Source organism: Pogona vitticeps, chromosome 1 (genome assembly GCF_051106095.1).
Source record: "Pogona vitticeps strain Pit_001003342236 chromosome 1, PviZW2.1, whole genome shotgun sequence".
Taxonomy (NCBI): Eukaryota; Metazoa; Chordata; class Lepidosauria; order Squamata; family Agamidae; genus Pogona; species Pogona vitticeps.
The window spans coordinates 139,348,768-139,376,384 of record NC_135783.1 but is presented as its reverse complement, the minus strand read 5'-3'; the positions used below and the strand labels follow the sequence as shown (position 1 = coordinate 139,376,384).

The 27,617-nt window shown below is 45.5% G+C and overlaps 1 protein-coding gene across 13 annotated transcripts in view; it reads left to right on the top strand.

The window, feature by feature from the left end:
- Positions 1-13,268: 13,268 nt before the first annotated feature.
- The window catches only part of CYRIA (CYFIP related Rac1 interactor A), a 101,435-nt gene continuing 87,086 nt past the window's right edge, over positions 13,269-27,617 (top strand). For 7 of the 13 annotated variants that reach the window (XM_078388399.1, XM_078388381.1, XM_078388397.1 and 4 more), the window contains exon 1: positions 13,274-13,362. The gene's annotated coding sequence lies outside the window, so the exon portion shown is untranslated. Of the gene's footprint in view, positions 13,363-17,868; positions 17,984-27,617 lie in introns of all 13 variants that reach the window. The other 6 variants (XM_073001814.2, XM_073001819.2, XM_073001804.2 and 3 more) reach the window with 3 other exon arrangements.

Genomic DNA, 27,617 nt, shown 5'->3' with positions numbered 1-27,617 from the left:
TCAAACTGGATTCACAAAAGAGGTAGTAGTGATCATATTGCAAGTACAGTATATGTTAGCTGCTAGAGAAGTGTTTCCCAATATTCTTTTGAGTCACAACCCCCTTTTATAATAGCCAAGTACAGTCTTGACTTGAGAACTTAATCTGTATTGGAAGGCGGTTCTCAAGTCAAATCTGCATTTCCCATAGGAATGCATTGAAAACTATTTAATCCGTATCTGCTCTTTTCCGTCCATAGAAACTAATTGGAAGCTGCTATTCCGCCTTCGACCACTAGAGGGGGATATTTTGTTTCTTTTTTTCTTAGGTCAAGAAAGGTTCAGGGAAGGCAGGGAAAATACAGTCCAGGCAGTCCAGTACCAGGCAGTCTGAAGACCCCCAATCCACTCTCTAAACGCTGAGAGGAGTGAGGAAGCAGACAGGCACCCTTTTCACTGGCCAGCAGTTAACTGAAGGTTCAAATTTTGCACTTTCCCTGCCTCCCACGTGGGTTTTTTTCAGTTCTTAACTCAAATCTAAGTACTTAAGTCAAGTCAATATTTTCCTATGAGAGCGGTTCTTAAGTCAAAATGTTCTTAACTCAAGCCCTTCTTAAGTCAAGACCCCACTGTAACCTGTGGCCCCTGTCACACATAAATAAAAAGGCGTTTTTAGTTGGTTAATGTAGTAATACATAATGGGGGGGGCTATAAATCTGCCTCTGTCAGATAAAATTTGAGAAGGAAAAATATGTCAATACACTTTGAATTTTAGTTTACTTTTTTGGGTGTGGAAAGGAACCTTCCCTTCATGTCCCCTCTCCCCAAAAAAGCCCCCTCAGGGAAGAACCCCCTCCCCCACAAGTCCCAATAAACACCTCCCACAACCCTTGCCTTGTGCCCCCCCTTCCCGGTTCTTCTCCCTCACCTTTTTGCCCCTCCATTGATTTAGGCAGGGGGCATATCCATGCCCAGGTCCCCTTTCTCTTCACGGCATGCAGAAAAAGCAGGCAGAGCGAAAGGAATTATTGCCACAGTGGCAAGAACTTTTCAATCCTGTCACCATCTGGGGTGTCAACATTCCCAGCATGGACAATACACATGCCTCATTCAGGCCATTTTGAACCAGGTCCAAAGGGCTGATGTCAATCCTCCAAAGGTGGATGTGGAGAAGCAGAGAGAAAGGAACAAGAGTGGCTCTTTAAGGGAGTATGAGTGAAGTGCATGCATAAAAGGAGAATCCACCCCAAAGGGTACATAAATAACTAAGAATTCTAGGTTCTTGCATTTCCAGTTCAGATTAAATTTATCTATATGTGGGCCAAGAGGATTAAAATAAAGCAGTATTGTGTATGCAATATCTAATATAATAAATATATAAATAATTGCAACTAAAGATAACCATGGTGACCACCCCCCCAGAAAACACTTCCTGGCCCCCAGGTAGGGAACCCATTTGCTACAGCCGCCAAAGAACTTCAGAAGAAAATCTGATTGTGCTTTATCAATGACAGTGAAGCCTGCTGACTTTACCAGTTATGAAAAGTGATGGTTCATTCTAAAATAAAAGGGTTTCCACAACCTTTGGTTGTTACGATTGATGTGATTCTGCACATCAGGAATGGCCAAGCAGATGCAAAAAACTCTGCACTGGGTCGCATTGAATTGTACATCACATAGCCAATGGAAAATAATGTGAATTTGACCATCCCAGTTCAAAACCAATCCCCATATTATTTATCAATGTAGTTGCCCCATCTCATTCAGTTTGATCTTTTGATGAAAAGGAAAGAGTGGAAAAGATGACAAGGGTTAGTGATAGGGTGAAACATGCTTAGAGTTAAGCTTCTTAGTGCTCGGTTCATTTGGGGGTGTCACATACAGCACTGATGTTACCTGTCTGTCATGGGTTTGGAGGGAAAGTTCCATCCTATGGGGAATGGAAGGCGGGACATCAGGGGGGAGGAGCTGTACTGTATATATATGTGGAGCTTGTGTGGAGAGTTAGGAGTTGGAGTCTGTGTGTCAGACTGGGTACAACTGTGTGTCAGTTAGTACATACCTGATAGGTTCAGGTTTCTTTCTAGGTAGCCAGAACTGATAGGTTCAGGGTCTGTGCGTTACCTTAAAGGGTTCAGTGGGAACCAAGCTGTTGTATGTGTGTGATTGGGGTTATGCCACGTTACATTATCTTATTTACCTGATTCTTTTATGTACCCTGTTTGTTATTTCAATAAACCTTGTTCTTTTGTTTAGTAAAATCCATTCCTGGTCTGTGTGACTCCTTACAGGGAATGGTTGGTGGCAGCATAAATACAGGGTGGTATACTCCAGTAGGTCTGGGGTTGCCACACTGATTGGTGTCCAGCGTGTGGGATACGACTAGTCCAGTTGTCCAGTGGTCCAGCAAAGCCTTGGCAAGTGTGCCCAGAGCAAGGGGGGTCTAGTCAGGGACAATCTGAGGGCGCGTAGGTAATCTTCTAGGCTTACCTCACGGGGAGGTAGGCTAGTGGAAGAACGTGCACACTCGGATTGGGGGGACTAGATTAGGGAGCTCTGAGGCAACCTGTTTTGGCGGGAAAGGGCTGAGGCAAAGCTGTGTGAAGTAACAGTGATCTAGCCTGTCTGCTGAGAGGCCTAGCAGAGGGGGTGGATTCTGCCTGGCAACAGTTGCAAGTTGGTGCTGAAGGAACAGCAGCAGTCTATAGAAGGCTGTTTCTGAGGCAAAAGGGAAAAAAGTCGTCGTTTTATTTTGAGGCTTGACTTTTGAAGGCAGCCTGTTCTGGGAGGGGGATTATGCCCTTGACTCGAAGCCAGATGGCAGAAATGGGGCAAGTGAGAGAACCACAGGGAGACCAAGGTTCTGAGGAGGAATTTGGCTCAGTGCAGGATGAGAGCACAGGAGAACTGACCTCAGAACTCAGAAAAATGCTCCTAGCCCAACAGCATGAACTGAGGGTGAGGGAAATGGAGGAAAAAGAAAGGGAGAGGCAGAGAAAATTTGAGATGGAATTAGAGAGAGAGAGAATGGAAAGAGAAGAAAGATTAGAGAGAGAAAGAATGGAGGAAAGGGAAAGAGAGAAACAAAGACAATTTGAGTTAGAAAAAATGGCGTTTGAGCTGAAGAAGCTGGAGATGATGAGTGGAAATAGGAATAACAATAATAATGAGGGGAACCCAGGGAATGGGGAAGGCAGCCTGTCTAAAACTGACCTGAAGAAATTCCCTGTGTACCACAAGGGAGATTGCCCTGAGGTGTTCTTTTCCCTCGTGGAAAGAGCGTTTGTGGACTTCTCAGTAAGGGAAACTGAGAAGATGACTATTATGCGATCTTTGATCAGTGGCAGCCTGGCAGAAGTCTATGCAGAGATGCCAGTGGAACTGCTGAAGGACTTCGCTGAGTTTAAAAAAACTGGTGTTTGCCAGACATGGGATAAATGCGGAACAGCTGAGGCAAAGATTCAGGTCACTCACAAAAAAACCAGAGCAGACTTTTACCCAAGTGGGGGCCCAACTGGTGAGGTTGCTAGAGAAATGGCTGTCTCAGGAGGGGACAGAGACCTTCCAGCAGCTCAAAGACCTGATAGCGCTGGAACAGTTTTATTCAGTCCTGCATGGGGAACTAAAGTTCCAGGTGAGGGAGAGGAAACCTAAATCGGTGGCAGAAGCGGCAGAGATCGCAGATTTTATTTCCCAAATAAGGAAGCCCTTAGGTGCTGAGGGGAAAACTGTGGGTAAGCCCAAAGAAACCTACAGCAGGTACTCTCAGGGACCAGGGAAAAACCAGCAAGGGGGAGGGGCCCATGTTGAAGGGAAGCCCTCAGACATGAAACCACCAAGACCTCAGATTTTGGAGGGAAAACCAAAACCAGATGAGAAAGACTCCAAGTACAGCAGAAAATGTTATTTCTGTCAAGGAAAGGGCCATCTAATCTCAGAGTGTGAGAAATTAAAGCAGCTAAAGGGAAATTTGCCTCATGATTTGAGTGGAACCAAGCCAAAAGCTGTGTTCTGTGTCCAGACAGAGCAAAGCTCCTTGCCATTGAGGGAGCCTGTTACCATGGCTACTCACTCTGGACCAGTTACATCTGCTGATCAGGCTGAGGAAAATGGTCCTCTTGTGGAGGTCAAGCGCTGCTTACTAGTGAGGACAGATTCGCAATTGTTTGAGACCGCAGGGGTGGACGTAGGAATACTTGACCATCAGTATAGGGGGCTAAGGGATACTTGTTCCCAGGTGACCCTGTGCCATCCAGACATTATTCCTAGGGAGTATATAATCCCAAATGAGAGCTTGAAGGTGGCAGGGATTGAGGGGCAGGTGATCTCACTGCCAGTAGCTGAGGTACCTGTGAGCTTTCAAGGCTGGAGGGGAGTTTGGCGGCTAGCGATTTCATCGACTCTGCCAGCAGCCGTGCTCGTGGGAAATGACCTGGCTGAACATGTGAAACGGGTGCTAGTGATTACACGCTCACAAGCTACCACGGGGACAGTTCAGGGGGGTACTGAAGAGCCCGAGGTTGAAGCAGATGAGGGTAGTCCTGAAGCCGTGGCAGAAACCTTAGCCACGGACAGCAAATTTGGCCAAGAGCAAAAGGCAGACGCCACTCTCCGAAAGTGTTTTGAAAAGGTGACAGACACCCAGCTAACACCTGAAACCCCAGCGAGATTTCGCGAGGAAAAGGGAATTTTATATAGAGAGACCCTGAGGAATATCTCAAAAGGGGGAGATGGGATCAGAAGTCAGCTAGTGGTACCTGAAAAGTATCGCCCCATGATCTTACAAAGGGGGCACTCTGACATGTTTGCTGCACACTTAGGGGTGAACAAAACACAGCAGAGAATCACACAAAATTTTTACTGGCCTGAAATAGGGAAGCAGATCAAGGAGTTCTGTAAACAATGTGATGTGTGTCAGAGGCAGGGGAATAACCGTGACAGGACCAAAGCGAAGTTGTGCCCTTTGCCTGTGATTGACACCCCGTTCAAATGTATAGGAGTGGCTATTGTGGGACCTTTGCCCAAGGCCACAAAGAGGGGGAACCGGTTCATTCTCACCATTGTGGACCATGCCACGAGGTACCCCGAAGCCATTCCCTTGGCTAACATCGAAACTAACACAGTGGCAGATGCCTTGGTGGGGTATATGTCCAGGATGGGATTTGCCTCAGAAATAATCACAGATTTGGGCACATCGTTTACATCAAAGCTCATGAAACGGTTATGGCAAATCTGTGGAATTAAACACAAGGAAACCACTGCCTATCACCCTGAAAGTAATGGGTTAACGGAGAAGTTCAATGGGACTCTGATGCGCATGATTAGGGCTTACTTGGCAGAGAATCCAAACAATTGGGACCAGAAGCTGCAATCCCTTTTGTTTGCTTATCGATCAGTGCCTCAAGCCAGTACCGGGTTCAGTCCGTTTGAACTTTTGTTTGGGAGAAAAGTTAAAGGTCCACTTGATTTAATCAAACAAAATTGGGAGCAGATCACCCAGGATGACCCACAAGATGTTGTGACGTACATAGACACTTTAATGAATGACCTGAAGAGAAACCTAGAGCTAGCAGCAGAAAACCTGCAAGCTCAGAAGGTCAGACAGAAAACCTGGTATGACCAGAAAGCCAGGGAGAGGCACTTTAACCCAGGGGAGGAAGTGCTTTGGCTTAGGCCCTGCAAAGAGAACAAACTGCAGCTCAAATGGGCAGGACCATACAGGGTCATTTCCAAGATGTCAGATCTGAACTACCTTATAGAACAGGAGGAACACCAAACACGAAGGGTGGTACATGTGAATGCCCTGAAACCCTACTACAGAGGGGAACAGAGGGTTTTATTTGCGATAAAAGCAGCTGAGAGTGAGGAAGCTGAATTACCCTTCTGGGAGGGTAGAGGGGAAGTGAAATACAACCCAGATGAGGTGAAGATCAGTCCTGCACTCACCCAAGACCAGCAGCAAGAACTAAAAGTGCTGCTCACGAAATATCGTAAGGTTTTTTCGAATAAGCCGGGGATAGTGAAGGGAGTGATGCATCGGATCCACACAGGGGATGCAACCCCGCAAGCAGTATCCCCATACCGAGTGACGGGACCCTATAGGGACAAGGTGCGGAAGGAGCTGGACGAGATGCTTAGGGAGAACATAATCGTCCCCTCTTCTAGTCCTTGGTCCTCTCCGATAGTCCTGGTGGACAAGCCTGATGGGAGCATTAGGTTTTGTGTAGATTACCGGAAATTAAACCGCGTAACCACTCCTGATGCCTACCCAATGCCCAGGCTAGACAACCTGATTGAAACCATAGGGGGTTGTCGGTTCATTTCATCGTTGGACCTAGTAAAGGGTTACTGGCAATTAAGGATTGATCCCAGGGATCAGGAAAAGACCGCATTTTGCAGCCCTTTCGGTCTATATGAGTTTAGAGTCCTTAGTTTTGGTCTCAGAAATGCACCAGCCACATTCCAAAGGCTGATGGACCAGACCTTAGCAGGGCTCAGTGACTTTACTGTGGCCTACATTGACGATATAGGGATCTTCAGCAATACCTGGGAAGATCACCTGAAACACCTGGAGATAGTGCTGCAGAGGTTAAGTGCAGCAGGGCTAACAGTAAAGGCAAGCAAGTGTCAGCTGGGTAGCCCAGAAATAAAATACTTGGGTCACATAGTAGGGGGAGGAGTGATCAAACCCCTAGAGGCCAAGATAGAAGCCGTTCGTGATTGGCCCAGACCCAACACCAAGAAAAAAGTCAAATCATTTCTTGGGTTGGTGGGCTACTACAGAAAGTTCATCCCGAGGTTTAGCGAGATAGCGACTCCGCTGACCGATCTGACGCGGAAGAAGACTGATGACCGCATCCCGTGGACCAGCGACTGTGAGGAGGCGTTCCAGAGGTTGAAGCAGGCGCTCATCCATTATCCAGTGCTGCGTGCTCCTGACTTCGACCGGGAGTTCATCATCTACACCGATGCATCTAACAGCGGGGTAGGAGCAGTTCTTTGCCAGGAGGATGAAAATGGTGACCAGCATCCAGTGTCCTACCTGAGTAGGAAACTCCAGAAAGGTGAGAGACATTTGGCAACCGTGGAAAAGGAGTGCCTGGCCATAGTATACGCGATTCAGAAGGCCAAACCTTACATCTGGGGAAGACATTTTGTTCTGTGCACTGACCACTCACCACTGCAGTGGTTAAAGACAATGAAGACCCATAATAGTAAACTTATGAGGTGGGCTTTAAACCTGCAAGATTTTGACTTTGAAGTGAAGGTGGTCAGAGGGTCAATGAACTGTGTTGCTGACGCCTTGTCAAGAAGACCCGAAGAATGAAGACGGCGAAGAAACCATGGACTATGTATATTTTGGTGACCAAAAGTTAAATGTACCTGTTTAGTGAACAGGCTTGGTTTGTATTAATAAAGGTAACTTAATGTATTGCAAATATTAACGTTTAAATGCATAATTGAGATGTTTGACCTAGAGTGAGTAAGTATGGTATTGTGTTATAATGTATAACTGTTTTGGTGTTTTGATCATGGTTGTTTTTTTGGAGAAAAGCACTTTAGCTTTTCCCCTGCAAAACAACTTATAAAGAGGGGAGGTGTCACATACAGCACTGATGGTACCTGTCTGTCATGGGTTTGGAGGGAAAGTTCCATCCTATGGGGAATGGAAGGCGGGACATCAGGGGGAGGAGCTGTACTGTATATATATGTGGAGCTTGTGTGGAGAGTTAGGAGTTGGAGTCTGTGTGTCAGACTGGGTACAACTGTGTGTCAGTTAGTACATACCTGATAGGTTCAGGTTTCTTTCTAGGTAGCCAGAACTGATAGGTTCAGGGTCTGTGCGTTACCTTAAAGGGTTCAGTGGGAACCAAGCTGTTGTATGTGTGTGATTGGGGTTATGCCACGTTACATTATCTTATTTACCTGATTCTTTTATGTACCCTGTTTGTTATTTCAATAAACCTTGTTCTTTTATTTAGTAAAATCCATTCCTGGTCTGTGTGACTCCTTACAGGGAATGGTTGGTGGCAGCATAAATACAGGGTGGTATACTCCAGTAGGTCTGGGGTTGCCACAGGGGGCTACCAAAAGTACAACTCGTAGTGCTACCAATCCTACAGTTCTTCCATCTGCTAAGAAAATATGGAAGAAGTGGGAAGCCCAGAAGGGTTAAAACAGAAGATGATGTGAGCAAGGCAGGGTGACTGCAGAATAAACACTTTTTCTGAGAGTAACCTTAGTAACCTCCCTTTATAAGATGGTTGTATCACCCTTGTCTGTATTTTTTTTAAATGACAAGTGTCTGGGGCTCCTGGCTGACTGGAACTCAAGTCCAATAAATCCCTAATGAGTAGTGCCTGGCCGTGGTGACTAAATTGTGAGAGAAGAGTATGACGCTTGTGTTGTTGTGATTCATACTCTCTTGACTTATTTTCCTTAGTTTCCTTTTTTACTACTGCAGAGTTGGTCATTCGGATGCAGATCCCACAGCATTTGATCTACAGTATAAGAAACACCATAGGGACGTGGTGGCTCTGTGGGCTAAACTGCATAAGCCTGTGCTGCAGGGTCAGAAGACCAGCAGTCGTAAGATCGAATCCACGTGACGGAGTGAGCACCCATCGCTTGTCCCAGCTCCTGCCAACCTAGCGGTTCGAAAGTATGCAAATGCAAGTAGATAAATAGGGAAGGTAACAGCGTTCCGTGTCTAAGTCACACTGGCCATGTGACCACGGGAGATTGTCTTTGGACAAAACGCTGGCTTTATGGCTTGGAAACGGGGATGAGCACCGCCCCCTAGCATCGAACATGACTGCACAAAAATTGTCAAGGGGAACCTTTATCTTTACCTTTATAAGAAACACCAGCCACATTTAGGGATTTCTTGATTATGTGGCATATTTGAAACTCGGCAGTGTATTTTGTTATATGTATAAAATGATGTGATGGTAGTCTTTTGCTTCATGCTGTTTGGAATACTCTTGCTGGTGCCATGACTTGCCTTGAATTTCCAGAAACACTAAGCATTCAAAAATAAGGCCCAGACTAGAGGAAACATAAAAGTTACCATGCAGGTGTATATATTTTGTCCCCATGAGGCAATCCCAGTGGGCAAAAGGGAGATGTTTGCAGAACTCCCTTCCAAGGTAAAGCTTGGTTGGTTTCCTCTTTGTTGCACATCTGTCAAAAAGCAAAGACAACAACAACACGTTTACTAATACCAATACTAATAAGGGTGGCCATTGGTATCTAAGCTGGTATTTGCGGATGGGGAGAGGTTTTACTTGGTTGGGTATTGTGGTTTTCCCCCTTCATGGATTGCTGCCTTGTTGTGGCAAAGGGGCTTGAGTAATTCAGAGAAGCTATGTGATATGTCGTGCAGGGACGCCCATGACGGACAGATCGTAGTGGAGAGTTCTGACTAAATGTGGTCCACCTGGAGCAGGAACTGGGAAGTCACTCCAGTATCTTTGCCAAGAAATCTCCATGGACAGAAACAAAAGGCTAAATGATATGACGCTGGAAGATGAGCCCCTCAGGTTGGAAGGCGTCCAACATGCTACTGAGGAAGTGCAGAGGACAAGGACAAGTAACTCCAGAGCTAATGAAGTCGTTGGGCCAAAGCTGAAAGGACGCTCAGCTGTGGACATTCCTGGAAGTGAAAGGAAAGTCCAATGCTGCAAAGAAAAATACTGCATAGGAACCTGGAATGTAAGATCTGTGAACCTTGGTAAGCTGGATGTAGTCAAACAGGAGATGGCAAGAATAAACATATCCTAGGCATCAGTGAACTAAAATGGACAGGAATGGGAGAATTCAATTCAGACGATTATTATAGCTACTATTGTGGGCAAGAATCTCATAGAAGAAATGGAGCAGCCATCATAGTCAACATAAGAATGGGAAAAGCTGTACTGGGATATAATCTCAAAAATGATATAATGATTTCAATACGAATCCAAGGCAGACCTTTCAACATCATAGTAATTCAAGTTTATGCACCAACCACCATTGCTGAAGAGGCTGAAATTGACCAAATCTATGAAGACTTACAACACCTTCTAGAACTGACACCAAAGAAAGATGTTCTTCTCATTCTAGGGGACTGGAATGCTAAAGTAGGGAGTCAAAAGATAAAAGGAACAACGAGTAAGTTTGGCTTTGGAGATCAAAACAAAGCAGGGCAAAGGCTAATAGAGTTTTGTCAAGAGAACAAGCTGGATATAAAAAACACTCCTTTCCAACAACACAAGAGGTGACTCTACACATGGACATCACCAGATGGGCAATACCGAAATCAGATTGATAATATTCTCTGCAGCCAAAGATGGAGAAGCTCTATACAGTCAGCAAAAACAAGACCTGGAGCTGATTGTGGCTCTGATCATCACCTTCTTATAGCAAAACTCAAGCGTAAACTGAAGAAAGCAGGAAAAACCACGGGGCTAGTCAGGTATAATCTAAACCAAATCCCTTATGAATACACAGTGGAAGTGAAGAACAGATTTAAGGAACTAGGTTTGGTGGACAGATTGCCTGAAGAGCTATGGATGGAGGCTCATAACATTATACAGGAGGCAGCAACAAAAACCATCCCAAAGAAAAGGAAATGCAAGAAAGCAAAGTGGCTGTCCAATGAGGCCTTAGAAATGGCAGAGAAGAGAAGGGAAACAAAATGCAAGGGAGATAGGGAAAGTAACATAAAATTGAATGCTGACTTCCAAAGAATGGCAAAGAGAGACAAGAGGGCCTTCTTGAATGAACAGTGCAAAGATATACAGGAAAATAATAGAACGGGAAAAACCAGAGATCTGTTCAAGAAAATTGGAGATATTAAAGGAACATTTTGTGCAAAGATGGACATGATAAAAGACAAAAATGGAAGGGACCTAACAGAAGCACAAGACATCAAGAAGAGATGGCAAGAATACACAGAGGAATTATACCAGAAAGATCTGGATGTCCCGGACAACCCAGATAGTGTGGTTGCTGATCTTCAGCCAGACATCCTGGAGAGTGAAGTCAAGTGGGCCATAGAAAGCATGGCTAACAACAAGGCCAGTGGAGGTGATGGCATTCCAGTTGAACTATTTACAATCTTAAAAGATGACGCTGTTAAGGTGCTACATTCAATATGCCAGAGAGTTTGGAAAACTCAGTAGTGGCCAGAGGATTGGAAAAGATCAGTCTACGTCCCAGTCCAAAGAAGAGCAGTGCCAAAATGCTCTAGCTACCGTACAATTGCACTCATTTCACACGCTAGCAAGGTTATGCTCAAAATCCTACAAGGTAGGCTTCAGCAGTATGTAGACTGAGAACTCTCAGAAGTACAAGCTAGATTTTGAAGGGGCAGAGGAACTCGAGACCAAATTGCTAACATGCACTGAATTATAGAGAAAGCCAGAGAGTTCCAGAAAAACATCTACTTCTGCTTCATTGACTACACAAAAGCCTTTGGCTGTGTATGCCACAGCAAACTATGGCAAGTGCTCAAAGAAATGGGAGTGCCTGAACACCTTATCTATCTCCTGAGAAATCTATATGTGGGACAGGAAGCAACAGTTAGAACTGGATAAGGAACAACTGATTGGTTCAAAATTCGGAAAGGAGTACGACAAGGCTGTACTGTATATTGTCTCCCAGCTTATTTAACTTTTATGCAGAATACATCGTGCGAAAGGCGGGACTGGAGGAATCCCGAGTGGGAATTATGATTGCTGGAAGAAATATCAACAGCCTCAGATGCAGATGATACCAGTCTGATGGCAGAAAGTGAGGAGGAATTAAAGAATCTCTTAATGAGGGTGAAAGAGGATAGCGCAAAAATGGTCTGAAGCTCAACATCAAAAAAAACTAAGATCATGGCCACTGGTCCCATCACCTCCTGGCAAACAGAAGGGGAAGATATGGAGGCAGTGACAGATTTTACTTTCTTGGGCTCCGTGATCACTGCAGATGGTGACAGCAGCCATGAAATTAAAAGACACCTGCTTCTTGGGAGGAAAGCAATGACAAATCTTGACTGCACCTTAAAAAGCAGAGACATCACCTTGCCAACAAAGGTCCGCATAGTCAAAGCTATGGTTTTTCCATTACTGATGTATGGAAGTGAGAGCTGGACCATAAAGAAGGCTGACTGCCGAAGAATTGATGCTTTTGAATTGTGATGCTAGAGGAGACTCTTGAGAGTCCCCTGGACTGCAAGGAGATCAAACCTATCCATTCTGAAGGAAATCAACCCCGAGTGCTCAATGAAAGGACAGATTCTGAAGCTGAGGCTCCAATATTGTGGCCATCTCATGAGAAGAGAAGACTCCCTGGAAAAGACCCTGATGTTGGGAAAGAGTGAGGGCAAGAGGAGAAGGGGACGTCAGAGGCTGAGATGGTTGGACAGTGTCATCTAAGAGCGACTAACATGAATTTGACCCAACTCCAGGAGGCAGTGGAAGATAGGAGGGCCTGGCATTCTCTGGTCCATGGAGGTCACAAAGAGTCAGACACGACTTAACGACTAAACAACAAAAAATGTGGTTTTCTTTTAATGTATGAATCTTCATTACCATCTTCGTGTTTATAAATGTATTCACTGCAGCTGTTTTTATATTTGATATTAGCACTTTTGAGTGCTGCTTCTGGCCAGGAAAGATAATTCTATTAACCATGCAAGGAATCAATAATTTCCCTTGCAGTCAGACTACTGTATTAGCACAAAACAGCCCCTCCCCAATACCTCCAATCTAATGGCTTATTAAGGGTCCTTTAAAAAAAAATTCTAGCTGCCCGGTTCCCATACACTTCAACTGGTGTTACACATCAGACCTATGGCAACTTCCATAGGAATGTGGTGTTTATTGCTCCATCAGGATGATTCTGGAGCAACTGGACGATGACGGTGATGATGATTAGAAAACACGCCGATGAAGCGCTCCGGGAGGCCGAGGCCGGCCCCGTGAGGGTGGGCGAGGGAGGGCGGTCGGGTCGGGTCGCCCCCTCAGAGGCCGTCCGGGCGGCCCTCGACCCCCAGTTGCCTGAGGCGGCCTCTGACGGACTCTCGGCGGGAAAACCCCCGGCCGGACACGAGGGGGCCGATAGCGCCCGAGACTGACGGGCTGACAGGCGGGCGGCCCAGGGCGCCTCCCTCAGACCGAGGAGGAGGAGGAGGAGGAGGAGGAGGAGGAGGGAAGGCTCCCAGGGAGGGTCCCGCCGGCCCGCCCGCCCGTTTGCTCGCTCGTCTCCGCCTCTTCTTCCTCTCCTCCTCCTCCTACTTCTCCTTCTCCCGCCGCAGAGGCGGGTTGGATCCTGCTTGCGAGCGCCGGCCGGGCATGGCGGAGGGGTCCCCGCTCTGCGGCAGCCTTGTGGAGCCCCCCTCGCAGCCAGCAGGTGAGGGCCAGGGAGGCAGCAGCAGGGCTTGCGGCCGAGGGAGACCCAGGCGGGGGAGGAGGGGGGGAAGCGAAAGCAGGGAGGGAAGGGAGGCTGAGAGGAAGGGAGGGAGCCTGGCCTGCGTCCGCCCGCCCGCCCGCCCGCCGCTGGGCTTGCACCCCCTCGGGGGGGGGGAGGCTCGGCCCCAAGGGTCTTTCTTGCACGCGGGTCCCTCCCGCCCGGTGGCCCCCCCACCTTTTGCCCGCGTGTGTGTGTGTCTCTGTGTGATTGTGTGTCCCCTTCCTTTCTTCGGCGAGGCTCGCTCCCCTGCTCGCCCCACAGGCGGGTTGTCTCACCCCAGCCCCAGGCATGGCTTCAGGAGGAGGATTCTTATTGTGGGGTTCCTGGGGAGCAACCAAGCCTCACGGCGCCCCGCCGTGTTTTGGGCTTCTGAACGCCCCCCCCCAAGTGCAAGCCGGCCGTGGGGTGCAAGGGGGGGCGGCGGCCGAGGCACCTGTTGCGGCTTCGGCTTTCCCCTCCTTCCCGTCGTGAGCTCGGCTTCCATCGCGGTGGGGAGAGGGACGAGGCTGGCGACTCGGAGGATGGAAGCGGGGGGCCCGGAGCTCTTTTTCACGCACCTCATCCGGGCAAGGAGCCGTGTGAATGGGACGCACGCGGGTTGCTCTCAGCCTTCTGGGGAGGACTGAGGGGTTTTTTTTGTTTTGTTTTTTGCTGCATCTGTCCCCCTCTTGGCCCCCACTCTGTGGTCAGGATCTAAGGGAGTTGTTTTTGCAAAATCTCGTTTGTACTCCGTCTTGCCTCCCCCCCCCCAGACCCTTAGATGCATCCTCTTTTGGCTGATATTAATTCTCATTACAGGATGATCCTCTTCTTGACGAATTAGGGAGGTGAACAGGGGGTCATAGGAAGTGGCTTTGCTTGTTTTCAGCCCGTATTTGAGCCTGCTTGTTGCCTTGGTTGCTTGTATGGACTGACAGAGTCCCAGCTTGGACACCGTGGGACTGGTGGGATTCAGATGGCCTTCGAGGCCTGACAAGCAAGCCTGAGAATAAGGTAGCTTTCAGATTCATGCAGGCAGGAAGGCTTCCTGTGGTGATGGATCTTCACACTGTAGTTGTCATGTTTGCAGAAGATATCGAAGTGAGAAATTCTCACAGTTCCGTTACAAAGCTGTAACATAGAAAAGCTTTTGGTTGAAAGGCTTTTGGTTGAATGTCCATTGAGGGGGCGTCTACCCTGTAGATTTGATTTGCAGCCTGTGTTATGCTTGAAATTGGATTGATTCAGGAGTTCATCATATCTACTAGATGTGATGGGATTTGCAATTCAGTCCACAGTTCCCCTTCTTTCCTTCCTTACATAAGAACATAAGAAGAGCCCTGCTGGAGCAGGCCAAGGTCTCATCTAGTCCAGCTTCCTGTATCTCAGAGTAGCCCCACCAGATGCCTCTGGGAGCACATGAGACAACTAGATACAGGGGAACCTCTACTTAAGAACTTAATCCGTTTTGGAATGGTGTTCTTAAGTTGAAACGTTCTTAAGTTGAAGCAAAATTTCGCATAGGAATGGACTGAAAACCAATTAATCCGTTCTGGCTGTTTTTTTTTGTTATGTAGAGGTGTGTTCGTACATTGAAGCATTAGTTCCCATAGGAACTAATGCAAAGCTGGTTAATACGTACTCTACCACTAGGGGGAGAATTTTTTTTAACCTAAGATGACCTAAGGTTAAAAAAAGAGCAGGAAAGGTTTTTTTTTCCTGTTCTTATCTTGGATTTCTGTTCTCAAGTAGAAGCAAAATTTAGCAAATGGAGCTGTTCTTAAGTTGGATTGTTCTTAAGTAGAGACGTTCTTAAGTAGAGACCCCACTGTACATGTCTCCTGATATCCCTTCGCTGCATCTGGCATTTGGAGATACTTTCCTTCTAAGCCTGGAGATTGTACATCCCCATCATGGCTTGTAACCTGAGATGGACTTTTCCTCCAGAAATCTGTCCAATCCCCTTTTAAAGGCCTCTAGGCTAGATGCCATCGCCACATCATGTGGCAAGGAGTTCCACAGACTAACAACACGCTGGGTAAAGAAAGATTTTCTTTTGTCTGTTCTCACTCTCCCAACACTCAATTTGAGTGGATGTCCGCTGCTTCTAGTATTGCGTGAGAGGGAAAAGAGCTTCCCTCTATCCACTTTATTTATCCCCTACATTATTTTATATGTCTCAATCATTTCCCCCTCAGGTGCCTTTGGGACTAAAGAGCCCCAAATGTTGTAGTCTTTCCTCATAAAGGAGGTGCCCTAGCCCAGCCATCATTTTAGTCACTCTCTTCTGCACCTTTTCCAGTTCCACTATGGCTTTTTTGAGGCGCGGCGATTAGAACTGTATGTAATACTCCGGGTGCAGCCTTACCAGCATTTTGTACAATGGCATTATAATGTTGGCTGTTTTATTTTCAATCCCCTTTTTAATGACACCAAGCACGAAATTGGCCTTCTTCACTGCTGCCATACACTGGATTGACACTTTCATCAAACTGTCCGCCAGCACAAGATCTCTTTCCTGATCGATCACTGACAGCTCAGAACCCTTTAACTGATAACTAAAGTTTTGATTTTTGCCCCAATGTGCATTACTTTACATGTTCTTATATTGAAAAGCATTTGCAATTTTCCACCCATTGGAGAGATCTTCCTGGTTTTCATCACCCGGAAAAGTTTCATGTCATCTGTAAACTTGGCCACCTCACTGTTTATCCCTGTCTCCAGATCATTTATGAAAAAGTTGAAAAGCACTGGTCCCAGGACAGATCCGTGGGGCACACTGCTTTTCACCTCTCTCCATTGTGAAAATTGCCCATTGACACCTACTCTCTGTTTCCTGGTTCTCAGCCAATTCTCAATCCATAAGAGGACCTGCCCTCTTATCCCCTGACTGTAAAGTTTTCTCAGCAGCCTTTGGTGAGGGTCCTTGTCAAACGCCTTCTGAAAATCCAGATAGACAGTATCCACTGGTTCACCCGCATCCACATGCTTGTTGACCTTTTCTAAAAATTCTAAAAGGTTTTGAGGCAAGACTTACCCTTACAGAAGCCAGGCTGATTTCCCCCTTAGCAGGGCTTGTTCTTCTCTCAGCAAGGCTTGTTCCTTCCTCTGGTCCCGTCTCTGATGTTCCTTCCTTCTTCTGATCCTACCTCTGCTGATCTGATGGGGAATGGATGTGGACATAAATATGGGAAATAATAATACCGCTGACCTGGTTATAGAGGGATCTAGCATTAATCTCATATATGTAAGAAATTAAAATATTTTTTTAAAAAAATGAGGATTGATTGGGGGAGATGAATGAATGGAGAGACATGTCCCCTTAGTCCTGAACACCACGCCCCAGCTATCTATGTCACTTAAACACCACCTATAGACATGCCCCCCTTCTTTAAAAGAACATATCACAACCAACCACATGAGAAAAAGCCTGTTCAAATACTTCTAGAAAGACCCCCCTCCAAGTGACGGGGGAAAAAAAGTTGCTTGGGGAGCAAAAAGGGGACCTATTCAAATCAGGCTTTGCATCATGTGGCCAGTAAAAAATTTTTTTTGAATTCACCTGTGTTATATATAAGTGGAGCAAATCTCACTGTATTTTACTGTGTAGGAACATCCTTAGTTGAGTTCACCAAGAGACAGTTCAGATACTCAGGCAGCATACATGGTACAGTTCAAAACGGCACGTACCCATGCATGATGATGTTTGCGGGAGTCCTGATGCTGTACCCAGCCAATAAGAAGACTGTGTTGTATTCGAAAACGTATGTTTCAAAATTCTTTTGGTTATACTGCATTAAGGACTAAATTGAAACTTCATTAAAAGTGGTGGAGAGTGGAAGTATGTAAATTAGTCATGTGAAGCTATGATTCAAACTACAGTATCCTCTTCAGCAAACAATACTTGCACTTTTTGTTTTACCTTTAAGTAAAAGGCCCTGATTTCAGATATGTATGTACTCCTGCTGCTGAGGTGGTGACTTTTAACTCTGCTTTTAATTTCCTTAATCCAGTTCCTCTCCCTTCAGCACTGATGGCTGTCCTGTGTCAGAGCGAAGCAGGGTCCGGAGGGGTGGGGGGTGGGAGGTGGATTTGGTTTTGAGAATGTGTGTCCTGGGAGAGATTTAAACACTCTTACAGTCAAATTTGATAACCCTCCCTCCTCACCTGTTTTCTTTAAAGCAAAAATCTGGGGATATCCAATTGTGATTCTCCCACGTAGAACGTACTTTGGCCGATTCCCAGGCTGCTTGTTTGTGTTTTTTACACCACCCACATTTTCCCAAGCATATCGAGCCATCCACTTCAAGTGCCCAATGCAGCACATCTCAATTTTTGCCTGTTCTTATGCTACTGTAGTTCCGGAATTTGGAAAACAGACAAGTGAGATTGTATGTGGTTTCTTGGACTTGCCATGCCAATCAGAGGGGCAATGTCTCAATGAATAATAGCTTGTTTTATGTCCAGATAAAATCCCCTGTTATCTTGTGGACATCCGTTTGAGGCTGGAAGTCGTGGATAACTGCTTTTCTGTCGTGCTACAGTAATCGTTCAGGAGCATCTCAGGATAATTATCTGGACGGTAGGCTTGCATGGATGCCAGCTTTACCATTTCCTTTGCTCACTGCATTGAACAAATTGCTACTAATTGTAGTCTTTTCCTAAGTTATGATTGTATGTGTGTGTGTTTTTAAAAAAAATCTGTGCATTTAAACCATTTGTGCATTTTGTGCACTCTGCTCTGAAGGGAGGGGTAACAAAATGTAAATTGATAGAGTCTATTAGGTATCTGTGTAACTTACCTTCCCCCTTTCTCCATCAGTGTTAAAACCTTCTTAGTTTCCAGAACAAGGTTTGGATTCAGGAGTTAAGACTTGAAAGAAGTTTCCGAATACAAAAAGAGATTTTTTGGGGGGGGGGCATGTCATGAGTTGCTAAAGGGGCTGTGATCCTTCCCTAGTGGTTGTTCCCTTATGTGGGTCACGGGAATGCCTTTGCAGTGCTAACAAGGGTTCTAGTGTTCCAGGTCCTTCATGAATGCATTAGCAGAGAGATGGAAAAATCCATGTCGCAGACAGCTTAGTGTCTTGTGCCAGGCCACTTGCTGTAAAGGGCCAAGGCAAGCAGAAAATGGCACCGTCTCAGTTGCTGATGAGGAACAGAAGCAAGTGCTGCACAATTAGCATTGCTGTGTTTTTAAAAGGGGATGGCTGGCTCCTTTGGGTTCTCTCTCTCCTCATACCTGTAACGGGGCTGAGACATTAAAGCTCCCACTGGATGGTATACTTTTATTTTTCCTGACACTCTTACTGACATGTAGATCTAGGCTGTTGGTCAAATGAGTATTTTCAAAAAATCTCTTTCCTCTTGGAAAGAAAAGAGCGGTGGCACTGGTTCTTCTTCGTGGCCTCTGTGAATCACACCCTGGGTGATCCGTGCCTGCGCGGAGCCTCATCAGAAAGTTGTCAAGGAGAACCTTTACCTTAACCTATCATTATGTGCCCGATTTCCTTTTAAAATGCATAGTGCTGCCTTAATTATTCTCCTGTGGCCCGTTTATTTTATTATTATTATTTTGGTTGCTGCTAAAACGTAGCTGTGACACGAGTAGATTCTTTATCTTGCCTAAAGGACCACAATCCTCATTGTCTGTATTGAAAGCAGAGATATCGCATGAAAAGGTTCTTTGTAATGATAGTTGTGTTTTGTTGGTACATCCCCTTGTTCCTCTCTGTACATTGTTGTATTTTTAATGAGATCGGCATTGGACTACATTTTATCATTAGTATCTGCCCAACCTACCTTCACAAACACTCTGCACCCCTGAGAATAACCATGAATACGAAAATCACCTCTGCACAGAAAAAAAAACCCTCTTCTAAAAAGGCACTTCCTGTTTCCCTGTCTTATTCTTAGCATCTCTTCCCTCCCCCTATAACTTTCCCGATCTTCATATTTCCCTCTTTTTTATTTTGATAGTAAGAAACAAATCTCAGTCAGCAATTCTTACCCTCCGTTTGTCTCTTGAAGTAGACTTTTTAAGAGAAACATGTATAAGAATAATCTGACGATAGCCTTTGGCTTCGTGTTACACTCATGGTGTTAGTGTACAGTATCATTCTGTGGGTTCTCTGAAATGTATTATTATGTTTATAGGGAGGTATGGTCATCCTGTATGACCATGAAAAAGTTTAGCCTAATGAGAAGAAAAGCAGTGTATTTCAAGTGTAAAACATAAGCGAATTTCAAGATACATTTTTTTATCCCTTCGTATAAATTAAGTCTAAGCACTGTGTTTTTTCCCTTCCTCTTCCCCCACACACAGTGGCATCAGCATGACAGTTTCAAAAATACCCCCGTTTCTTACTCATTGTTTTTGTCATTCAGAGAATGGCAGGTGCAGCTGGGATTTAATTGATGTCTCCAAGACCGCAAAAGATCACAAAGACAGATTGGGCCGTGAGAAACTATGAGGAGGTCCTGGCAGCCCTGATGCTATATGTTATATATTCTAGCTTTCATGTTTTATTAGGAATCGTTTAAAACAGGGCTGAGTTTTACAGACAATGACGGATGTCCTTCACAGTGGCTCAGCTGCTTCTCCCTGCCCAAGTTACTTAAACTTGGAAGAGTCTCTTACTGCCAACCCCACCCTTGTCGACTTTTCACAGGAAACATAACTTGAACCGTGGCCAGTGCCACTTTATGACCTCATAGTACTGTACTACATGTGCGAGGCTTGTTACAGAAGCCCCATCATGAGAAAATAAATGATGGAGGGTTTGGCAGATGAATACCATCTAACTAGCATTCCCTAAAAATACGTGGCAAGTTGTTCATTCGCTTCAAGCCGTGTTTCATTTCTTGTAAAATTTATGATGTAATTCTTGTTGTTTGTTATTCGTTGTCATTTTGTGTGACTTGTGCTCCTTAGGAGAGCATGGTTCGCTTGAATACATCTGCCTTCTGCAAAAGATATTTCTGTTCAGCCTTGTTGTTCCCTTTATCAACATTTTCAAAGAGTGTAGAAATTATTTTTTGAAACCCTGTTGTACTTGAGCTTTTGTGGAAGCAGTAGTGCACAAAGAAGCACACCGTACTTGTCGAAAGGTTCTTGAGACGTCTTCGCAAGTCACGAATGTGGTGCGGAAATTGAAACAGACGATTCACTCAAACCATTAACAGATATAGTCATTTTTAACAGAGGAGTATCAATAACAACTTCTGTAGGATAAACTTGACCCCAATCGTACACCTGTTTTCTGAACTTCATAGAACTACTATAACTACCGTCCTTTCTTAATACTGGGGAGCCGGGCCAAAGCATTCCTTGTCCATTGGCTTCCTCAGTGGAGCGCTCCTCACCACACATATGGTGCCACAGCATGGGTGGCGAGCCCAATCCTCCTCTCGAGGTGGTTTGTTGTAGGTGGGATCTGGGCGCACCACCCTCTTTGAGTGAACTCGTCCCCTTGGGAAGACCACCACTGTCCATTCTGAAGTCTCCTTTATGGTCACTCCCTCTTTTTCCCTCTGATACTGGGTCTGGCAGCAAACCTCCCACCTTCAAATTGGGAAATCCTTTCAGTAGCTCACTCACATGATCACTTTTCTTTTCCTCCCTCTCTTGCTTGTCGAAATCCAAAAATCCTGCGCGCCTGTTCCTACTTTTATATCCTCCTCCCACATGTCAATCATTTGCTCCTCCTCCTTTCCCCGTCCCTTCTTCTGTCAGACAAACCTCCATTTTAACTGTTTCCTCACCATCCCTCAGCTTTAACACATCCCTCTCCCTTTCCTTGACCACCACGTCCTTGCTATCTGGAGGAGACGGCGCACTCTCGTCCACCTTGCCTTCACAGTGCCTCAGATAATTTAGCTGTGCCATTGACAATTTCCTTATTCCAAATACATTTTGCATAAATCATGCAATTTGCAGGTTCATTGTATGGACTGCACTTGCAAAATTGTATTATTATTATTATTATTATTATTATTATTATTATTATTATTATTATTATTATTATTATTATTATTATTATTATTATTATTATTATTATTATTATTATTATTATTATTATTACTAGTAGTAGTAGTAGTAGTAGTAGTAGTAGTAGTATTAGTAGTAGTATTAGTATTAGTATTAGTATTTACAGAGCCCAGTTGCTCAAGTCATCAGTGTGATTCTCTCTTGTTCCTCATATCAGATGAGCTAATCCAGCACACTACCTACAACTGACACCCTGTTTCTATGTACTCGTGGTGTAATTCTACTCAGGCACCTGTATACAGTGGGGTCTCTACTTAAGAACGTCCCTACTTAAGAACAATCCAACTTAAGAACAGCTCCATTTGCTAAATTTTGCTTCTACTTGAGAACAGAAACCCAAGATAAGAACAGGGAAAAAACCTTTCCTGCTCTTTTTTTAACCTTAGGTCATCTTAGGTTAAAAAAATTTCTCCCCCTAGTGGTAGAGTACGTATTAACCAGCTTTGCATTAGTTCCTATGGGAACTAATGCTTCAATGTACGAACGCACCTCTACATAACAAAAAAACAGCCAGAACGGATTAATTGGTTTTCAGTCCATTCCTATGGGAAATTTTGCTTCAACTTAAGAATGTTTCAACTTAAGAACACCATTCCAAAACCGATTAAGTTCTTAAGTAGAGGTTCCACTGTAGTTTCTATGGACGGAAAAGAGCAGATACGGATTAAATGGTTTTCAATGCATTCCTATGGGAAATGCAGATTCAACATAAGAACTTTTCAACTTGAGAACCACCTTCCAATACGGATTAAGTTCTTAAGTAGAGACCCCACTGTATTTTGCCTAAGAGAAAGATTTCTGAGTTGGAGTCTTTGTGTTTTCAGAAACAGATATTGGCATAGCCTTCTTTTTTTAAATCCTTTCTAGAGGTAATCTGATCCCTACACACCTATTATGGATTAATCCATTCTGTACTTTCCATATTGAAATTAGGTCTTAACTGCAAAATTCATTTCAACAACTGATTTAATGTTTGAAATATGCTGTTTCTTCCTCCATCTCTTCCCTCTTTATATCACAGAGTGTCATGAAGAGTTCTGCAAAATGGCATTTTGGTTGGTCCTAATAAAGGTACCACCCTGTGGTGTATTTGGGTTATTTAGCCTGAAAAGGTAACACTTGTTGTAAAAATAACATCTTGCATTCACATTTAAATACTGCATTAACATTTCAAATAAAATAGTTAATTCTTCAATGTTAGCAGTCCTTTCTAAAAATCTGGGTTTAAAGAAAAAATAGCATAATCCCCCCCTCTTATGACATACATGGTGTTAATTAGTCATTTTTAATATTTTTAATGTTCCTCTTGTTCAGTTTTTATCTTGCAGACATTTGCATACTTGCCATCTTGTTGACCCACTTTAAAGTTGGCAGTGCCTCTTTAATATGACCCAATTTCTTCCCTAATCTCCCCCCCCCCGGAGAATTTGGGACCATTTAATTAATCATAGTTGGAATAAAGTTGAATACTGTACCACATTAATTACTTGAACATATATTCTATTATCACTGCAGAACTGATGAGTTTTAAATCTCACAGAGTGTGACTGTAAGAGTAATTACATACACTTTTTGAAAAAGAAGAATCCTTGATCTAGAGAGAGTATGGTTTCATATTGCTGACTTCACAGAAGTACTGGCTTTTCCTCATGTTCTTTAAGAACGTGCCTTGTTGCTTGTTTTGTAGTTCTGTTCTCTTCCCTTATCTGCCTCTCTCATATTGTTATAGGATGGATACAGAAAGCATTTTAAAATGATTTTGATACAATTAATTATAATGATTTGGATTTAAGTTGTAACGTTGATGCTTTAGATCTATTGAAGGCTTTAGACCTATTGGATCATTTGCTGCATGGAGGGGGGAAGGTGACCTTTGTTCATACCTCCTCCACTGCTTTTCCAACCCTCACCCCTGTTGGTCTGGTCAGTTTGGGGAACAGCGAAGGAATCAGCAAAGATGGCCTTCTCCACTTTCTGCCAATGAGAGTCTTCATTGAATGGAGTTCTTCTCAGGCGGAGAGGGGGGACCCCCCCCGGCTCTCGCCTGTCCACCTGGTTATGCCGTCTAGCACCAGAGTAGACTGGAGGGACGGGGTGGGGAGTAGCCATTATATATAAAAACATCTTGGAGGTTACTTGACGCTCCGCGGTGGTAAAGCCGGGTCTGGAGGACCTCCACGTGTCGATTGGGACCAGGGATGGTATTGGGATTTTGCTGGGCTACCGTGCTCCCCGCGACCCAGCAACTTCCCTACCGGAGCTGGTGGACTTTGTCTCCGCGGCATTGTTGGGATCCCCGAGGCTGTTGGTTTTGGGCGATTTCAATGTGCACGCGGGGGCAGAGATATCCGGGCAAGCTCTTGAGTTCTTGGAAACCATGGCTTCCTTGAACATGTCCCAACATGTCAACGGCCCCACCCACGTGGGAGGTCATTCACTGGACCTGGTTTTCTCCACCAACTGGAGTGAGCGTGGTCTGATGGTGACTGACCTTGTGTCGGTCCCCTTGCCATGGTCAGGCCATCATCTAATAAAATGTAACCTTGTAATGGGCCTCTCCCCTCGCAGGAAGCAGGGACCTATTTGTATGGTCCGCTCTCAAAGGCTACTGGATCCTGTTGGATTCCAGGATGCCATGAGAAGTGTTACGGCTGATCTGGCTGGCACTCCTGTCGAGGCTCTGGTTGACAGCTGGTCCATCGCTGCCACTAGGGCTATAGACACGATCACGCCTAAATGCCCGTAGAGCTCAGCCAGCGCCCTGGTTTAACCAGGACCTCCGAGCGCTGAAGCGTATGAGGAGAAGGCTAGAGCGTAGGTGGAGGAAGAACCCGACGGATTATAATAGGATAGCTGTCAGGGTCGCAACTAACCTTTACCTGTCTAAGGTAAAGGCTGCTTGCCGAACTTACTTCGCTAACTGGATACGCGAAGCGTCCAACCAGCAGGCGGAGTTATTCCATATAGTGTGCAACCTATCCGGAATTGGTCTGAGTGACAGGCCTCCCCCTAGTTTTTCACCGGACCAATTTGCAGCATTTTAAAAATCTAAAGTGGAGGCCATCCGCCGAGAGCTCTCTCCTTTTTTGAATACAGTGAGTCGAGCAGAGATGTCCAGCGCTCCGTCTTGCCCGGTAACTTTTGACACCTTTCAGCCTGTCACGCCTGATTCTGTGGCCAAGGTGCTTGACCGCTGTCGAGCCACCACCTCCTCCCTTGACCCTTGCCCGGCCTGGCTAATCAAAGCAGCCAGGCCGATAACAACAGAATGGGCCACTGCAATAATAAATGGGTCTTTCCTTGAGGGCAGGTTTCCATCTACCCTCAAGGAGACACTCATTAGGCCCATAAGAAAGAAACCGAACTTGGCGGTGGACGAAATTGGCAATTACAGGCCTGTCGCCAATGTTTCTTTCATGAGCAAAGTGGTCGAGAGGGTGGTGGCTGACCAGCTTCAGGCTGTCTTGGAGGAAACAGATGCCCTGGACCCATTTCGGTCGGGCTTCAGGCCACGCCACGGTACGGAGACGGCATTGGTCGCCCTGTATGATGACCTGTTGAGGGAGGCTGACAGAGGTAAAACATCTCTGTTGGTCCTCCTTGATATCTCGGCGGCCTTTGATACCGTCGACCATGGTATCCTCCTGGGGAGGCTCTCCGAGTTGGGAATTGGTGGGCTGGCGCTTGCCCGGCTCCGTTCCTTCTTGGAGGACCGACCCCAGAGAGTTCAGCTTGGGGAGAGTATTTCGGCCCCGTGAAATCTCAATTGTGGGGTCCCACAGGGGGCGATTATCTCCCCAATGCTGTTTAACATCTATATCAGGCTGCTGGGCGGGATCATCAGGAGGTGTGGGGCATCGTGTCATCAGTATGCTGATGACACACAGCTCTACATCTCCTTTCTTCCAACTGCAGGTGATGCCGTCCTGTCCCTCCAGCGCTGCCTGGGGACTGAACTGCAATGGATGCAGGAAAATGGGCTGAGGCTGAACCCGGACAAGACGGAGGTTCTGAGGGTTGGTGCACCTACTATTGGTGGCTTGGGTGACTCCCTCTCATTTGGGGGGGTGACCCTGACTGCAAAGAGTGGGGTACGCAGCCTGGGGATCCATCTGGACCCAGCGCTCACCATGGAGACTCAGGTGGCGTCCATGGTCCGCACCGCCTTTTTCCACCTTTGGCGGATAGCCCGGCTGCGGCCCTATCTTGAGGTGGGGGCACTCACCACCTTAGTTCATGCGCTTGTAATCTCGAGATTAGACCACTGTAATGCGCTCTACGTGGGGCTCCCTTTGAAGCTGACGCGGAAACTTCAAGTGGTGCAGAATGTGGCGGCCAGACTCCTTAGCAGAGTGAGAAAACACCACCATATTTCTCCCATTCTGGCCGCGCTGCATTGGCTGCCCATTCGATTCCGCATTGACTTTAAGGTGTTGATGCTCACTTACAAAGCCCTAAACGGTTTAGGGCCTCGATACTTGGCGGAACGCTTACTCCCACCTAGTTCTACCCGTGTCACACGTGCGAGTCAGGAGGTGAGGCTGAGGAGCCTGACGCCGAGGGAGGCCCGGAAGGAAAAAACAAGAAACTGGGCCTTCTCGGCGGTGGTTCCTTGCCTCTGGAACCATCTGCCTCTGGAGATTTGGCGGCTCACTCGCTGGGGACTTTTAAAAACCAGTTAAAACTTGGGTGTTCAGGCAGGCCTCCCCCCCCCAGTTAATTCCCAATTTTCTTTCTCCTCTTCTATTAGTATTATTTTATACGCTTTAAATCTTGCTGAATCGTGTAATTGCATTATAAATTTTTATATATGTGTTGTACTCCACATTGTAAGCCGCCTAGAGTGGTCGAAATGACCAGATAGGTGGGGTATAAATAGAATAAATAAATAGTCTCACCAGTGGAACAGAAGGTGGATTCAACTTAATATGCAAAGCAACATACAGTGTATTTATTTATTTATTGGTCAAAACCCGGTGATTAAAAAATTGGCTATTTAAATTTTTGTTCTTAAATTCAAGATCAGTTGCAGTGGGGATCAGATCTCCTCACAGCTTCTGTGTGAATCAAAGCAGATCATCTTTTTGATCCAAAATTCACAATTACATGAAAAGAAATCATGCAAGTTTAATTAGAATTTAAAGTTGTAGTCTCTGAAATCAAGAACTCAGTTCCCTGTGTCTGTTTATTATGTGTTCTGGTATTAGTCTAATATATACATATTGGCATAATCTCTTCACCTGATGTTGGTATCATGCCTCCATATCTTGTTCACAGGAGCTGTGACTTCTGGCAATGGGTGATTTCCTTGGGTGGGGGGAGTATAAAGGCAACTGCAACAAATGTAGTACAGTGGGGTCTTGACTTGAGAACTTAATCCGTATTGGAAGGCGGTTCTCAAGTCAAAATGTTCTCAAGTCAAATCTGCATTTCCCATAGGAACGCATTGAAAACCATTTGATCCGTATCTGCTCTTTTCCGTCCATAGAAACTAATGGGAAGCTGCTATTCCGCCTTCGACCATTAGAGGGGGATATTTTGTTTCTTTTCTTCTTAGGTCAAGAAAGGTTCAGGGAAGGCAGGGAAAATACAGTCCAGGCAGTACAGTACCAGGCAGTCCGAAGACTCCCAATCCACTCTCTAAACGCTGGGAGGAGTGAGGAAGCAGACAGGCACCCTTTTCACTGGCCAACAGTTAACTGAAAGTTCAAAATTTGCACTTTCCCTGCCTCCCACGTGTTTTTTTTTTCAGTTCTTAACTCAAATCTAAGTATGTAAGTCAAGTCAGTATTTTCCTATGAGAGTGGTTCTTAAGTCAAAATGTTCTTAACTCAAGCCGTTCTTAAGTCAAGACCCCACTGTAAAATAGATTTGTCTTCCTCACCCCACTTGTTTTGTGGGAGGAAAGGTCTTGGGTCTTTTCCTCTTTTTTGTTTTTAGAAGTTGTTTGCCATGCTGTTTTCCATGATGAGTCAATCCAAGAAACGAACAGCTCCGGCCGCAAAATTTTGAATCTGCTTGCCAACGGAGCTCCTAGTAGGCCCTGTCTAACCCCCCGGGAAAGCCGCCTCCGCTTCTGGAGGACTCCCTGGCTTTCCCTGCCACCTATTTCAGTCCCCAAACTGTTAGAATACTTGACCTGATGTTGGTATCATTTGAGCTGCCT